This window comes from Protopterus annectens, chromosome 1.part1, assembly GCF_019279795.1.
Source record: "Protopterus annectens isolate FY-2018-M chromosome 1.part1, PAN1.0, whole genome shotgun sequence".
Classification (NCBI taxonomy): Eukaryota; Metazoa; Chordata; order Ceratodontiformes; family Protopteridae; genus Protopterus; species Protopterus annectens.
In genome coordinates, this window is record NC_056726.1 from 1,199,078,814 (window position 1) to 1,199,095,534 (window position 16,721).

The following is a 16,721-nucleotide window of genomic DNA, read 5'->3' on the forward strand; positions in this document are numbered from 1 at the left end:
AACTCGGCAAAATGGCAACTCCATAACTGACAGTCCCAGACAGTATTCAAACAGACGCATGCGCACATCTGAGCTTAATTCCGACAGGCTAACGGAGCTGATGTCATCGCGCACATGATGAAGTCAGCTCCAAAAGTGTGAAATCTAAAAAATAGATTAAAAAATTGGAAATTTGGGAATCGTGGCACCCCTTCATTGGGACCCCAAAACTCGGTAAAAACTGAGGAATTCGGGATGGTTGGGAGGTCTGGCCATATTGGAATCTCATTAATTTACATGTTCTCTATATAGTATTGTACTGTACTAGATCTTAGCCAAAAGGCCAAAAAGTGATAAATAATGTAACAACAAAAGACCTAACTGTGAAACCGCAGGCAAAATTAGAAACAGTAATAGATTGGCCTTTAAGCCAGAACTGGACATTAAATACTAGTGTTTTAAAATACTCGCTTTGACCACAAACAGTTCTGTCACCTTCAAAATAATGCTGAAACTTGGCTGAGCAAAAACGTAACTATCTCTTATTGATAGCCAGTAAATGCACTATATTAAAAATGTGTACACAATGAAAGAAAAAACAGTATTTTGGAGGAAATGTAAATTATATTATACTATTTTATTTGAAACTGCCTAATGGTTTGGACTAAAATGCCTCTATTACATATTCTTTACAGGCAACAGATAATATTTAGATGTTGGTCATAGAGAGGTGGAACCACAACTTTGCGATAAGTAAGAAAACTTAAGAAAGATGTTAAACAGAAAACTCTTTGGATTTTGCTACAAATAGCTGCATGACTGCACAGTGCTAAACTCAGTATGCATCATTTGCAAATCATTAAAAATTGGACTTGAGTTTGCAAATATTGATACCTTAAATTTTAAATACTATCCAGTATAACACATGGAAACTTTGTATTTTAAGAAGGTAAAACCAGTTTTATATAAGTGCCATTTACTGCTTGTTTCCTGTAAGCTCTAACATCATTAACTAACGTGGTAACAATCACAGAGCCAGCAGATGGAAACTGAAGAAACGAAGATGAGATCTTCAAAGCAACGCTATTTAGCAGCTTGTAGCCTTAAGACTATACTAAAATGACAGATGGCATTCTGACTAAGGCATCTTCCACCCTGTGTGCTCCTTTCATAATGGTGTGATATTGCCTCCAGTGCTTTATTATGTCTGCTGCACTTGTCAGGAAGGTTACAGGTGACCACAGAGTGCATCTCCATTCCCTGTGATGTCATGGGCATGTTTTTATTCAAAGCAATGACAGACTACATGAAATGTTAGACAGAATGCTAACATTTGCTAATATTTGTTTTTCAAAAGTAGGATTATGTGCTGTGACATTTTCAGAAATGAAAAATCAAAGGATGTTATGTTGACAGAAATTAATTCAGTGTTTGTCTTTACCTGTGTACTCTATAAACCCAGATATTGCTTTCTCTACATGTTCTTTTAGTCATCAAGATATGACCTTGTCTTTTAGGCCTCAGGATTAAAAGTGAGTTTTTATTACTATCAATAAGTAGCATTGATTTAACATCCAAAGTAGATTCCCATCTGAAAAAAAAATACAAATCTCTTTCAATCTGTATTTGGTGACAGTAATGCTGTGATTCATCAGAGTACACTAGTTCACAATGCACTTGCTTGTTCCCTTAAGTGAGAAGTGTTTATTTGAGATCGCAGTGCTCTGTTTTTCTAAGTGTTCCCTTTTCTTCAAATGTTGGTATATGTACAGTTGGGAGGTGCAGGGGGCATACCCCCTGCAGAAACACATTTTTAGCTGCTCATTACTTTGTGTATGACAAGCAGATTTTGCTGTTTTATGTGCGCTGTTGCAGTCTGAGAAATCACGTTTATTTCTTATAATGGAGCCCTTGATGATGTAGAATTACAGCAGTATCTTCAATGTTCCGAATAAATCCTGCACATTTGGCTATGGATGCATAAAATTTATGGCTACAAAGTTATGCATATACATTTTTTTCTGAAAAAAATATTTTTTTTAATAAGAAGCAGGCTCCTACAAGATTCCACATTGAAACTTCTATACCCCCTGCTACATATTATAACAAGCTATGATTTTGGAATTAAGAAGGGCAAATCCTTGCTTTTTATCAAATAACAATGTGTTTGGAATGTAAGCAATCATCATCAAACCAAATAGCCCACTAACCCACTCAGTGATCTTCTTTCTTGGTCAATTTAGTTCTTTTGACTTTCTTAAGGAACTCTTCACATTATCCTCCATTCCAATTCCTCCAGTCGAACCAGAAGTCACTCATTCACTCTGTACTCCACTGTTCTACTTCACAAAGTCCATTCCAAAGACCTTGAGCCTCTGTTTAAAAAAGTCATATTTGACAACATACTCCCATGGTTTACCTACTACTGTCTTTGCCATATCTATAACCTCAGTATCTCCAAAAGCACCATGGATTCCATACTGAATGTTCATTTCAATTCTATCACCTTTGAAAAAAATTCTTGAAAAGATTATTTACTCCCAACTCTCCAACCAACAGTGAGCATGTCCTGGCAGTTCCAGTCTGCCTGTATTCTGGCTTCTCACTAATGGAATCCTTGCTGACATGGATAATGGAATCCTAGTGGTGTTATATTCTATATCTTACCAAGGCCATTTATGTGGTTGACCACTCTTTAAAACTAAACCACATGATCCACCTGGGAGTAAACCTTGATGTCTCCCTTTGTTTTCAGGACTTTCTCTCAATCATTACTTCTGGACTAAAACTGGACCTTTCATTCCCCCAATCTTCCCACTATCAAAATGTGTTCCCCAAGACTCTATCCTTTTCCATCCTTCCCTTGCCATCTTTATGAAAAAGCTCCCGTATGATTTATTCATAGTTTACACAACATACTATATGTTGGTGATATGGTCATCTTCCATTCAAGCTCCTCCCTTTTGGTCACCCAAAGGCAGCTTCAGTAAAACTTCCAAACACATAAACATTGGCTTAGTAACAACAAACTATTACTTGATTCTTCAAAATTCAAAGCCATGCTATTTGCAACCAGGCAGAAAATGATCAGGTTTCAAAACCTTTGAAAATAATGGGCTATGACAATGAACACATTGAAACAAACACTTCTTTTGAATATCTTGGCATATGTTTAGACCAGTCATTAAACGTTCAACTATACATAGAAAAAAATAATCAACAGATTAATTACCTACTTTTTCTGCCCAGAAAAACCTCTAACTATCTCACTGCAGCAGACAGTCCTGACATTTTGAAAGGCATGCTACTGTCCAACTAGAATATGGCCTACTCTTTTGATTGCTGCAACCTCTAACACAAATTCTTAAGTTCTGATATCCCTCAGGAATAAAATCTCTAACTTCTTTGACCTCCTCACGTCATGAACATCTCTGCACTACAGTTCCAAAAACAAAATGGTTATCTATTACTCAGCATGACAACTTTTTACTAACATTACAAGTATTTAAACTTTTACAGTTAGATACCTTACCATTCCTAGCTGCAAAAAGAACAATAATAAATCTTTCCTATAACCTGTGAAGTCACTCGCATTATGTAGTCCCAGAATAAGCATACAGCACATTACACTTCCCCAGCTCTGGTCATGATATACAACTGGTCACTTCCTGACAACAGTGTCTCTATTTAATATACTGCATGACGTGGAGAGGCCTTCATCTTCTAGCATCAGGTCTAACAACTCTCCTAGGTGGTCCATTATTTTGCCTGTAATGTCCATCATATCAGCCATTATTGCTTGCTTAAACAATTAATTATAGTATGAAGGACGTGTCTGTCTATGGAAATAATCCCTGATTCTATCACCTATGAAGATTTTTGTTTATTTAGCTACTTGGCTCAAATTATTGAAAGACTAACATGCATAACAGTCAGTGAATTCCTATTTTGCCCTGGTGGCTAAGTCAAAGCCTTCATTATGCTCATCATGTTAAGCAATGTCATCAGGTTCACTGCTGCACATAGATCACATATGCCCTTATGTCCACACCACTACCCTTCACACTTTCTACGTGTCTGGTTGTTGTATTTCTTCATATACGTGGTTCTCATTTTTCATTCCATATTGTCATATCCGTAATGATTCTATAAATACAGAATCACACTCTGAGTGTGTGTGTGTGTGTGTGTGTGTGTGTGTGTGTGTGTGTGTGTGTGTGTGTGTGTGAGACAATCCATGACTAGAATTTGAAGGCTTACATATTAAGGATATATGGGGATTAAAATTAGGAAGGCACTTAAAATGTTCTCATGATATTTAGAAAGATAGTTATCTGTAAAAGGTAAAATACCATTTGAAGATATACTGTAACTTTGATGGACAAGCCCTTAGTCCTGACTTTTGGATAAGATCCACATATTGGCTTTTGCAAGTATTAGAATGAGATGGATGGAAGCATACCTCTCAACTTCTTAGAACAAGAAATCTGGACAAAGCAATAAATAAAAGTGGGGCAAAGGCCCAAAATAGGGACAATTTTTAACTATTGCTCTTACAAACTTAGAAAGTTGATAGACTAACAAGTTTTGCATTAGCATGAATTTTCTGAGGGTATGGCGTCTGAAACTCAAATTACTGTCATTATTTTCTGACTTCAATCTTTAATGATTTGCCACTAATTTGCCAGAAAAACAGAATTGTATGAAAAATGGACCAAAAATATGAGGCAAAAATCTGGACATTCTGCAAAAATCTGTACAGTTGAGAAGTATGAAGTAAATGTCTCTTGTATCGATCTGAAGTGCAGAAACTGTTCAACATATCTGAGAGTATCTGTTGTCACAAGTCACAGCAGCCAAACCAGCAGCATAAAGAAGGTTAGCTGCGCAAGGTAATTCTAGAGGTGTCAGGTCCATAAGCATAGGTAGACCCAAACCATGCAGATGTGCTTGCTTTCTGCTCCTTGCAGACATGTCAGATTTTAGCACAAAAACATTTCTTTACTACATGAAGATAAACCTTTATGGAGCATGAATGGGACAGAATGTGTGTGACAGACAGAGTTTTAACCCTAGTGCCAGTGAGGAAAATAAACATCCCTTCCAAAAAGTGTTTTCCTATTCAAAACAACATCCTAATGACATTTCCCTTTACATTTACAGAGTCTCCACTACAGGCTAATTGTTACATGGCAGGTATATAGGTAGCCTACCTCACGTGAACCATATAATGGGCCACAATCATTCTACACAGCAAGCTGTTTTATGTTGTATTGCATCTGTCCCTGATTCAGAATGTGCAACTTAATGCATATTTATTGTCAGTGTGGGATGGAGTGTTACTGTTTTACTATCTATCTTGAATTAAAGCATTTAGCGGATTTATTTTATTATAACTAAACAGTCATGCTATGTATGATGTACTAATAAAATTGTCATAAACCCACGCTGAAGTGAGTGTATTCAGCAATATTAAGTTGGAGGTGAGTTTAACAATGAAGTGACAGAAATATAAATAAACATATTACATTCCACATGAAATCAGCTGCATTTCTAGGTAAAAACAAGGTACATATCTGTTGAGATATTAAATGCAGAGACCATCACAAATTAGCAGCTGATGGTTTGAAGGTATGTACCCACCTATACGTGGACCACAGTATTGCTGTTACTGTCATGGTGTCACAGGAGCAGTCTTTGGTGCTCTTTTGACACTTAAGTTCCTAGAATGTCATGGGCCAAAGCTTATTCATGTTCTGTCTGCATCTGTAAGCAGTCCTGTTGTATGCTACTGCTCTTAGAAAACTTAGAGTCTGGACTTTACAATTGCTTTTATAAAAGGCTATGTGAATGCAGTTCATTTTGCTGTTAGTTCAAATTTAATGACATACAGTAGCTGTAGAGTTATTGTCTTAGAACAGCCATACTTTGCTTTGTGCAATATATCCTGTGTGTATTCACTGCTGAAACGTACAGCTATCAGTTGCCTTAGAGGCTGCATGTTTATGCTGTTAGTCTGACCAATTTTAATGTCTATTTCTATACTTTGCATGCTGTCCAATTCGCATTCTTCTAACCAAATAAAAAAGTGTAGCAACCTCGAACCAGAACCAGTAATCCACAAAAGAGATGCTAATTAGACGAAACAAGCACGGAGCTTAATCCAAAACATTGAGTAGTTTATTCCAAACCAGACAAGCAAACACATTCTTCTAACCTTTGCACTAATTCTGCCTTATTTACCTTTATTTTTCAGTTTTCATGGGTTTCTTTATTTTTATGACCCCCCCCCACACACACACCTGGGATTAATTACATAAAACAATATCTACTTTATCCCCTGAATAAAATCTTTGAGAAGCAAGAACCTGGCACCCTACAGCTATTCTGTTGTAATAGGTGAATTACAATTTAGTTTTTATAATGTTTTAAGGCTTAAAAGGTGTATGCACAACAACAGTGAAGGGTTCCAGCCAGTTACCACTAGATTGAGCCATAATACTTTGAATCATCCTTGCACACACATACACACACACACACACACACACACACACACACACACACACACACACATACATATATATATATATATATATATATATACACACACACACATGCACACACACACACACACACACACACACACGCGCGCGCGCGCGCGCACATGCATGCGCACACACACACACACGCACACTCACACGCACACGCACACACACACACACACGCGCACATGCACACACACACACACGCACACGCACACACACACACGCACACACACACACACAGTGTTCCCAGGCATTTACTGTTTAAATTAGTAAATTCTTGCTTTTACTTTCAGCATGGTCTCTATACTAAACACAGCTCTCTCTATAACTATCAAGCAACCCTGTTTGTGTGCTTTCAGTGATAATTATTTAAAGTATTTCAATTTCAGAGTGACTTAGATTATTTTTTTGTTAGATACTGATATTTTAAGCTCATTACTCACCTTAAACTGATAGTTTTTCAGCTCTTCTCCCTTTGGGGGCCGGGAAATGCTCTGTTTGTTATGCTCACTCGGCTCCCCATCCTACCCCCATCCCCATCCTCACTCCACATCATCAACCTTATACATAACTTCACCCCTCCAACACCTCTCTTCCACCTATCCCATAACCTCCCTAATTATTTCCTCAGTCATATCATACTTTCTAACTACTCTACATCCCCAACCATTGTAAATAGGGCCATATAGTGCCCCATCCCCTAAACTATCACTATCCTGCTCATATTCATTCTGTTATCACACTGCACCCACCCACCATCATGTCCTTCACTTCTTTTACTATGATCTCACCTCTCCCACTTACACTTTCTCTCCTAACAATAATCACAACTTTCCAGATACACAACATACTTCCTACACCCACCTGTACAACCACCGCACATGATCCACATTTATCAAGTTACTCAGACATTCAGCCTAGCTTATTCACAGCTAATACCTCAGTACTACCCAAAGTAAAAATTCTACCTCTCCAAAGACACCCCCAGTATCACACCACCGGCAGCAACTATCCCATTTTAAGAGGAAAATGGTAAGTATAACCCACATCATTTGTCAAAGCATTAAATCCCAGTGTGGTGATGTACAACTCAACTCAGGCCCAATCCCCCAGCCCCAGCAAACCTAGCAAATCTCTCATGCTATCTACCATAAATTCTCAAAGCCTTAGAAACAAGATACCTGAATTTCACATGTGGATTTCACAAAAGAACCCTGATATTATAGCAGCTACCAAAACCTGGCTGAAATCATATGTAAAAGACACCGAGATTCTCCCCCCAGGCAACTCATGCCTGAGAGTCGACTGGCCCCCAAGAGAGGAGGAGGAGGAGCAATACTCTTCCCTAGAAAATATACATTAATTCCCTACTCAAAATCAACACCCAATTTCTCCCCAGCCGAAGTACTAATCTCTATATTAAAACTTAACAACCATAAAAACATTTGCATAATTGCTCTGTATATTCCTCCAGGAAACAACATACTTGCCTGGACCTCCCAAAACATAGATAAGGAAACCATCATCTTAAGTGATATAAACACTGATAGGCTAGACATTGCCCACAGCAACCCCTCAAAAAACATAAACCTTTACAACTTCTCCCAACTAATTGAAGACATCATCAGACCCCACAAAAATAACAATTGGGGCTCCATAATAGACTGGATATTAGTGTGTGTCTCTCTCTCACGATATTATTACTGTAGTCATATGACCTAATACCATTAGCGACCACCACCCAGCATATATCCTATGCAAAACTATCCCAAACCCAGGCCAACACCAATACAAATCAACCAGAAGTTCCAACCATCCATACTTAATGAAACCTTAGCTAAAATAAATTGGAAACCCCTCAACTCCCTACCACTTAATGAGGCTGTTGAATTCTTTAACTCAACATTCCTAGACATCCTAAATAGGAACGCATCAACCCACCAAAAATAAATAAAGGATAAGCATGCAAGTTGGCTGTCAAAATCTGCCAAAGACGTCATGCCCACAAGGGCTAAAATCTGGAAATCATGGAGAAAAACAAAGACCTCTCAACTCTACTACAATACAAGCAACTCCATAACCAGGTAAAATGTTTAATAACCGTGATAAAAAAGCCCACTACCTTCATCTACAAAGCCAACATAAAAGTAATCCCAAAAATTCTGGCCCTTCATCAATCAACTATTACACCCAGGCTCACAAAGCAACCCATCCCCGACCCACACAAAACCCCTACCGAACTTTCCACCCTCTTCAATTCCTACTTCATTGACACCATACCTAACCTAACCACCACCTTTCCTACAGTTAACAGCACCACCATCAAGACAGCTAATGACCAAATCATCTCCAAACAAACCCTACCCTCAACTCCAATCTATAATTCTCCCCCATACCCATCACCACAATAAAAAAAAAAATACTTAAGCTTAAACCCTGCACTCTAGCCCCTGACAATCTACCCCCATACTTCCTGCAGCTAGCTGCAAACTCTATAGCTTATCTCATAAGTATACTCATTAACAGACTGATTAAAGAATCCCTTGTCCCAGGAATCTGGAAAAAAACATTAATTCCCCCCTTACACAAAGGCGACACCAGCACAGACACTACAAACTTTCTATCCATAGCAAATTCTCTCACCCCCTCTCTAAAATACTAGAAAAATGCATCCATGCCCAACTCCTCAACCACCTGCTTGAAAACCAAATTCCATCACCCAATCAGGATGGTTTCAGACCAGGACACAGCACCATGACGGCCCTCCTTTCCTTCCTTGATACAGTTATCGGGGCATGGGATTCTGGTAAAATAATCGCTTCTCTTTTCCTCAACCTCTCCAAAGCTTTCAATACCATTTCACACAATATCCCCCTCTCTAAAATATCTTACCTCTGCATTTCACCACCTACACTACAATGGTTCAGTAGCTATCTCTCCAATAGGCAGCAATCCACCAAATGGCAACAGTCTGACTCTCCCTTCCTCAATACTTCCACAGGGGTACCCCAAGGCTCCATACTTGGTCCTCTCTTATTTAGCATCTTTATTAACAACTTTCACTCCACTCTCCCTCATTGTTCAGTAATCCAGTATGCTGATGACTCTATTATAATATACACTGCAAATTCCAGCTCTAAACTCCAGCAAATCACCCAGAATGCCCTCACCTGTACTGGATCCTGGATGCTTAACAATCATCTTTCCCTAAATCCGAAAAAAAAAAAAACAAACTAGTAATTTTTACCCCTAAGAAAACCACTCCTCTAGATAAAAAAACTCCACTATACAAGCCCAAGACAATACCACTATAGAAGTTGTCCCACACACTAAATTACTAGGTGCTATTAGAGATGAAAACCTTAACTTTGACCTACACATAAACAACAACATCAAAACATCAAAAAACACACCAAAAGCTCTGTATGCTCTACAGGCACCAACACTTTCTTAGCCTCTCTACTAGACAAACCCTTGCAACTATGCTTTTATTACCCTCTCTTCTTTATGGTGCCTCGCTCCTCACTAATATCCAAAATTTTACAAAATCCAAACTTGATAGGTGTTACAACAGAATAGCCAAATTTGCCACCAAGGCCAAATTCTCGTCCCACCACTGTAACTCACTGAAACAATTAGGCTGGCTGGAATTTCCCTACCATCTCTCATTCACTCATCTAACTACAGTGCACAAAATAATCTACAGACCCACAGACTGTCCTGCTCTCTCAACTCTGCTTGCCACATTCCAACCCTGCAGGCAACTAAGATCTGAAAATCATCTACTTCTAAAAGTAAAAAAAGCCCACCTTACCTGCTGGTCAACTCCTCTACTCTTTCACTATCGCCAAACTATGGAACTTACTCCCACCTTCTATAATAACACAGGCAGCACCACCACCTTCAAACAAATACTGAAAAATCATCTCAACTCTTCCTGACTATGTACCTGCTTTATAACCTAACCTCATCCTTCTCTTTATATGATAAACTCCTATATTTTTTGCTACTAGTGACTGATGATACTTTCTCCATATTTATTATTATTTTTTTCATCAATTGTTGATACTGGTAAAATAATGCTGATTAATATATCTCTGTTTATACTGTGCAATAATGCTGACTAACAAAGCTCTGTTTATACCTCTCTGACTGAATTCATCTGGCAACTAATATATATATATATATATATATATATATATATATATATATATATATATATCTGTTACTGTAATCAAACCAACTAAATTCCTGCTTTTATGTATATATTCTTTATATATTACTGTAATCACTATGTGTAACACTGGTTCTACTTCTCTACCAATTAATGTTTAATTTTTTTCTGTATCTCTTTTCTTGTCGGAGCTTTTTTTCCCGGGCCTCCACTGAAAATGGGGACTTTTAGGCCCAGTGGACTTCCCCAGTAAACAAATGCAATAAATAAATAAATAAATAAATAAATAAACTTTTCAGGACACTCTGGTATAATTATCAGAGGTGGGTGTAGAGGACCAAACGGACACGTAAGTCTTACAAAAGGAGTCCATTTCTCTAATTAATTTCTGACTATTCATTGCCATAATAAAACACATTAATGACATGAACTTAGTTGTAGCTATTCTGTTTGTGTAAATCATTCTCATTTGTGACCTTGCCTAGTGCCAAAAAGCAGCTGGAGCACTGCCTCTATTAACAATAGGACAGTTTATCACCATTCATTTTTGTAAGCCTGTAAAGAATGCAGTGGATAACTGGTTATCAGCTAAATGAATTCACTAAGCTGTCAGTTTAACCAAGGTCCTGAGTTTATTGTACTTGTTCAGTAACCATGTACATCAACTAGTCCTTCACAGGCCCTTTTCAGCCATTTGATGGGGATGAAGACAAAGGTGAATATAATGTATATATACGTATTTATATGTATTTTACAATAGCCAGTCAACCAACATGACTTTGGAAGGAAAATAAAGTGCCCACATACAGAAGCAGATCCAGCACTAAGTCACCTAGGCAGTTGCCTAGGGCCCACTTTATGGAGGGAGGCCCACTGGATGAGGGATGCCACAACATTTTTTAATTAAAAAAAAAATAAATAAAACAAATAAAAACCTTACATTTCTTTTTTTTTTTGTTTAACTGTGTCATTCACACACACACACACACACACACACACACACACACACACACACACACACACACACAGCCATACTCTGCATGCATGAATCACAGACATTTAATTTTCCCATCTCCTTCTCTTCTGCTCATGCAGAATTCAGATGTAGAACAACTCTATTCCACTACTGCACAGAATATAGAACGACTCTGCTGGTGTACACTTCCATCTAGTAAATGTACAGCTCCATTGCTGTGGAACATTTCCAGAGTGAGTGTGTATATCTATGTAGATGAATGCCCCTAGATCGGCTGACAGGTTAGTTAGTTTAACTTGCTCATACTCAAAGCCTGCACCTTGGTTACAAGGAGAAAAGAGCCTGAATCCTCTAGACCAGCTACTAGAGGTTTGCATATTCAAGCAATATAAACTTCATTGCAGTTTCATGGAATCTGAGTTTCAGTGAATTTTCAAGAAATTGTGAGTGTCAGAGGAAGAGAAGTTTACTGTTGCTCATGCTATGCCTGCCTACAATATGCAACTGCTTTGTTTAGAAATGGCCATCAGTGTTTGTGCTACAGAACTTGAAGGCAGTGTTAGCAGCACAATGAGTAGTGTATTTGCCTTTGAGGCAAAATACTGTGGATTCTATTCCCGCACCATGTAGATGGGCTATTGATACTGTGGTGCTCTTTAAAGAGGGATGGGAGTTCTGTACTCCTGAGTGTGTTCTCTTTTGGATGAGATGCCTAGTAACTATGAAACAGTATTCAAAATGAAATGCTGTACAACAATAGCCAATGAAGTAAAGTTCGCTTGGAGAAGAGGTAATGTGGTTAAATGATATAAAACTTAAAAGTGCAACATATATAGCAAAAAACTTGCATACATTTCCAGTACTTAAATTAAATGCACTTACAAGATATTCACGCTGTGAATGCAGTTATACTATAGCGAAATGACGGCTCCAAAGTTTCCAGTCTTATGATGGCTTCAAAGTATCCAACCTTTTTGGTCTGATATACAAAGTAACCACACTGAAGATGTAATAGCTGCTGTGTGACTGTGATGAACTGTGATAACAGCTTAACCAGTCTAACAGATCAAATAAAAGCTTCTAGCTTTAATGGCAGTTAAAATCCTTTTATTGTAGGAAAAGTTAAAATCTTCATATCAAGTTAAAATCTTGATGTAGAATAAAACAGTCCCTATGTATTCCAAACGATAAGAGCTTTCGGTATCTTCTTCAGATCGTAGAGATTGGGACTGGAAGTTCCTTTTTATAGTGCTTGCTTCCTTTACTGTTGAGACAATCATTCAATCATCACACTGTCAATCAGCTGTTTAAACGCACCAATCCTCTTTACTCTCAGCTGGGGGTGTTCTATTTCCTATACCTTTTGCTTTTGAGGGGTGTGACCAGTCATGAATTATTAAGTCAGACACGCCTCCATGTTAGCGGATAGTTGGTCTTCTAGCTTTTAGTATAGGTTTCAGTGGAATGATGTTATTCAAGCCTGGCTCAGTATCAGCATGGAGGTTCACAATTCACTTACTCTCCCTGCATTCAGTAATATTTTCAATGTCGCCTTTCCTTATTTCACTATATACATTCTCTATCACCTTATGAGTGAAAGAATGACCAACATTTCTTTCAGCATGCATTGCTAAAGCATTATGTGGATCTTTATTGATAATGTCTCTTTGATGTCTCAAAACGCGATTTTTAAACATCTGATTAGTTTTTCCTACATAGAATGCAGGGCATAGTTTACAGGTAGCCATGTACACCACATTGGGGGTTATACAAGTGGCTTTGACATTAAAGATGTATTTCTTCTTTGTCCTTGGATGTTCAAATTCGTTATTACAGTCAATCAGTGGGCATGCTGTGCAGTGGCCACACTTGAACGTGCCTTTATGTCCAACAATGTTATGTTTGCTAAACCCATCCTTTGTGCAAAGTAGCCTCTTTAAATTTTTCTTATTCTTGTAGCCAAAGCATGGTGTTTCACCTACAATGTCTTTTAGCTTGGCATCCTGGGTGAGGATTGGCCAAAACTGCCTTATTATGGATTTAACTTGTGTGTTGTCTGTGCTTTAAGTTAACATCACTCTGGTGGTTCTGTCTTCTGTCTGTTTTTTTCTTTGGGATAACTTCTCGAACATTCACATCTTTTTCATTATAGCCTCTCTTTATTAGGTTTTGTTTTAGAAACAATTTTTTTTTCTGTTGTCTCATCTTTGCTACATCTTTTATGTATTCTTTGTGTTTCATTTCGCATAATATTTTTAGTGACATGTTTAGGATGCATGCTGCTTTTCAACAAGTAATGATTTTTCCATGTATTTTTTCGGTGTAATTCGGTTTCCAACATGTTTTCATTAAGAATAACATTCACATCCAAAAATGCAACTTGATTATGAGAGTGTTCTTCTGTAAAGCTTAAAAAAGTAGTAGTCCTATTTAGATATTGATGGAATGATTCAAATTGTGGTACGGTTCATTCTCATAAAATACAAAGATCATCCACAAATCGACCATAAAATTTGATGCATTCATACCATGGATTATTTGAGTTCAATACATGCTCCAATTCCCAGTCTACAAGCACAAGATCTGAGTAGCTGTTCACACAAGGGGTGCCCATGGCTACCCCCCATTTTTGCCAATAGATTGATGTACCATACACAAAATATTTATTTTCCAGTATTAAATCTAATAAAGCACAAATCCTACTGGTTTCATTAACAGTGTTTTTTGTGGCTTAAGATCTTTCTTACAGCTTCTATGCCTGCTTCGTTGGGAATGGAAGTGAGTAAACCATTCACATCCAAGGTGGTCACAAGTAGGTGATCATAATCCGTAATGTTATTCATGGTTTGATTTATCTTTCTTAAGAAGTCATCAGTATCCTGCAGAACTGTATCAAAATATTTTAAAATAGTTCTCAATTCTTTCTCCACAAATAGTGACATTGTTTCTGTCACCCACCCTTGTCCTGCTACTATAGGCCGTAGTGGAGGGTTATGAAGGTCCTTATGAATCTTAGGAAGTCCATTAATATTCGGAACAGTGGGTTTTGTGATGTTCAAAAAATTGCAAAGGTCCAGATCTACTTGGCCTTCAGTCAACATATCCTGTAGTAAGGAAGACACTTTTTGTATAGTTCGATTTAACTGGATTGGTGTAACTCTATGGTATGTCTTTTCATCTTGTAACATGGTGGTCATTTTCTTCTTATACCAATTAGTATCCATAACCACTATAGTACCTCCTTTGTCTGCTGGTTTGATTACCACATTCTCATTTTGTTGTAAGTTGCATAGGGCTTGTCTTTCTTCATATGTAAAGTTTCTATAATGTTTAGTATGCGTGTCCATTCTTAATTTCTCCACTGCATTATTACACAGCCACATTAATAGTTCCACAGCAGGATGGGCTACAGGTACAAATGTACTTGGTTTCCTTAAGGTTCTAGCTTGTTCTGTGTTTGTGCCATAAATATTTCTTAATGTCACATTACGTCCAAAATGCTTTATGTTTATAACAAATTCATTCAGATCGGATCTTAAAGAGGGTATGAAAGTTAACCCCTTCTGTAAAACAGAAGTTTCTGCTTGGGTCAGTTCATATTGAGAAATATTCACCACTATAGAACTGTTTAGTTCAGTATTTTCCTTCTTTTTCTGTCTTGACTGTGAGTTCGTGGGTTCTTGTATTTGGTTTGATTCAGAAAAAATAGAAGTTGTGTGGTGATGGGGAGAAATGTACTCCCTTTCTTAGGAATGGAAAGGTATAGGAAATGGAACACCCCCAGCTGAGAGGAAAGAGGATTGGTGGGTTTAAACAGCTGATTGACAGTGTGATGATTGAATGACTGTCTCAACAGTAAAGGAAGCAAGCACTATAAAAAGGAACTTCCAGTCCCAATCTCTACGATCTGAAGAAGATACCGAAAGCTCTTATCGTTTGGAATACATAGGGACTGTTTTATTCTACATCAAGATTTTAACTTGACATGAAGATTTTAACTTTTCCTACAATAAAAGGATTTTAACTGCCATTAAAGCTAGAAGCTTTTATTTGATCTGTTAGACTGGTCAAGCTGTTATCACAGTTCATCACAGTCACACAGCAGCTACTACATCTTCAGTGTGGTTACTTTGTATATCAGACCAAAAAGGTTGGATACTTTGATGCCATCATAAGACTGGAAACTTTGGAGCCATCATTTTGCTATGGTATAACTGCATTCACAGCGTGAATATCTTGTAAGTGCATTTAATTTAAGTACTGGAAATGTAAGCAAGTTTTTTGCTATATATGTTGCACGTTTAAGTTTTATATTATTTAACCACATTACCTCTTCTCCAAGAGAACTTTACTTCATTCGCTATTGTTATACAGCATTTCATTTTGAATACTGTTTTTACTTGTTACTGATAGCTGTACTTTAGCATTAGGAGGTACCCTTTCTTTATAGTAACTATGAAACAGTTGCTGGTTTGTCAGCCATTCCCTATTGCAGTATTACCAGCTTACCATTTTTTTTTATTTAACATAGGCAATTTCTTCTTCAGTGGCAGCAGGCACTGAATTCATACATGAAACACTGAAATATAAAATTGTTTTGCCAGCAGCAATCTCTTTATTAGTTAGAGATCTTTTTAATGTGGAATCATTCAGATGACTTTTACTTCTGCAGAGATTGGGCATATTGACTGATATTGGTGGATTGTAATGACAGAAGTTGAGTGGCTTTTTATGCTTGAAATGCTTTGAAATGAGTAGTTTTGTCATTATTGGCTCACAAACCAAATATTAAAATCTGCAAAAAAGGAACAGCTGGAACCATCCAGATCCACTTCAGTTCTGGATAAAAAATGTACAGTCTGAAGTAATAAGCACCACCAAGTTTATTTAAAGGCACAAATAAAAAAAAAAAATGGAACATAACTGCATTCAAGAGTAAAAGTTAATCACTTTCTTCCTTCAGCTATTCCCAGTTAGGAGTCGCCACAGCAGATCACCTGTCTGCTCAGGATTGGCAGTAGAGTTTCACAGTGTCAAGTTGCCAGCC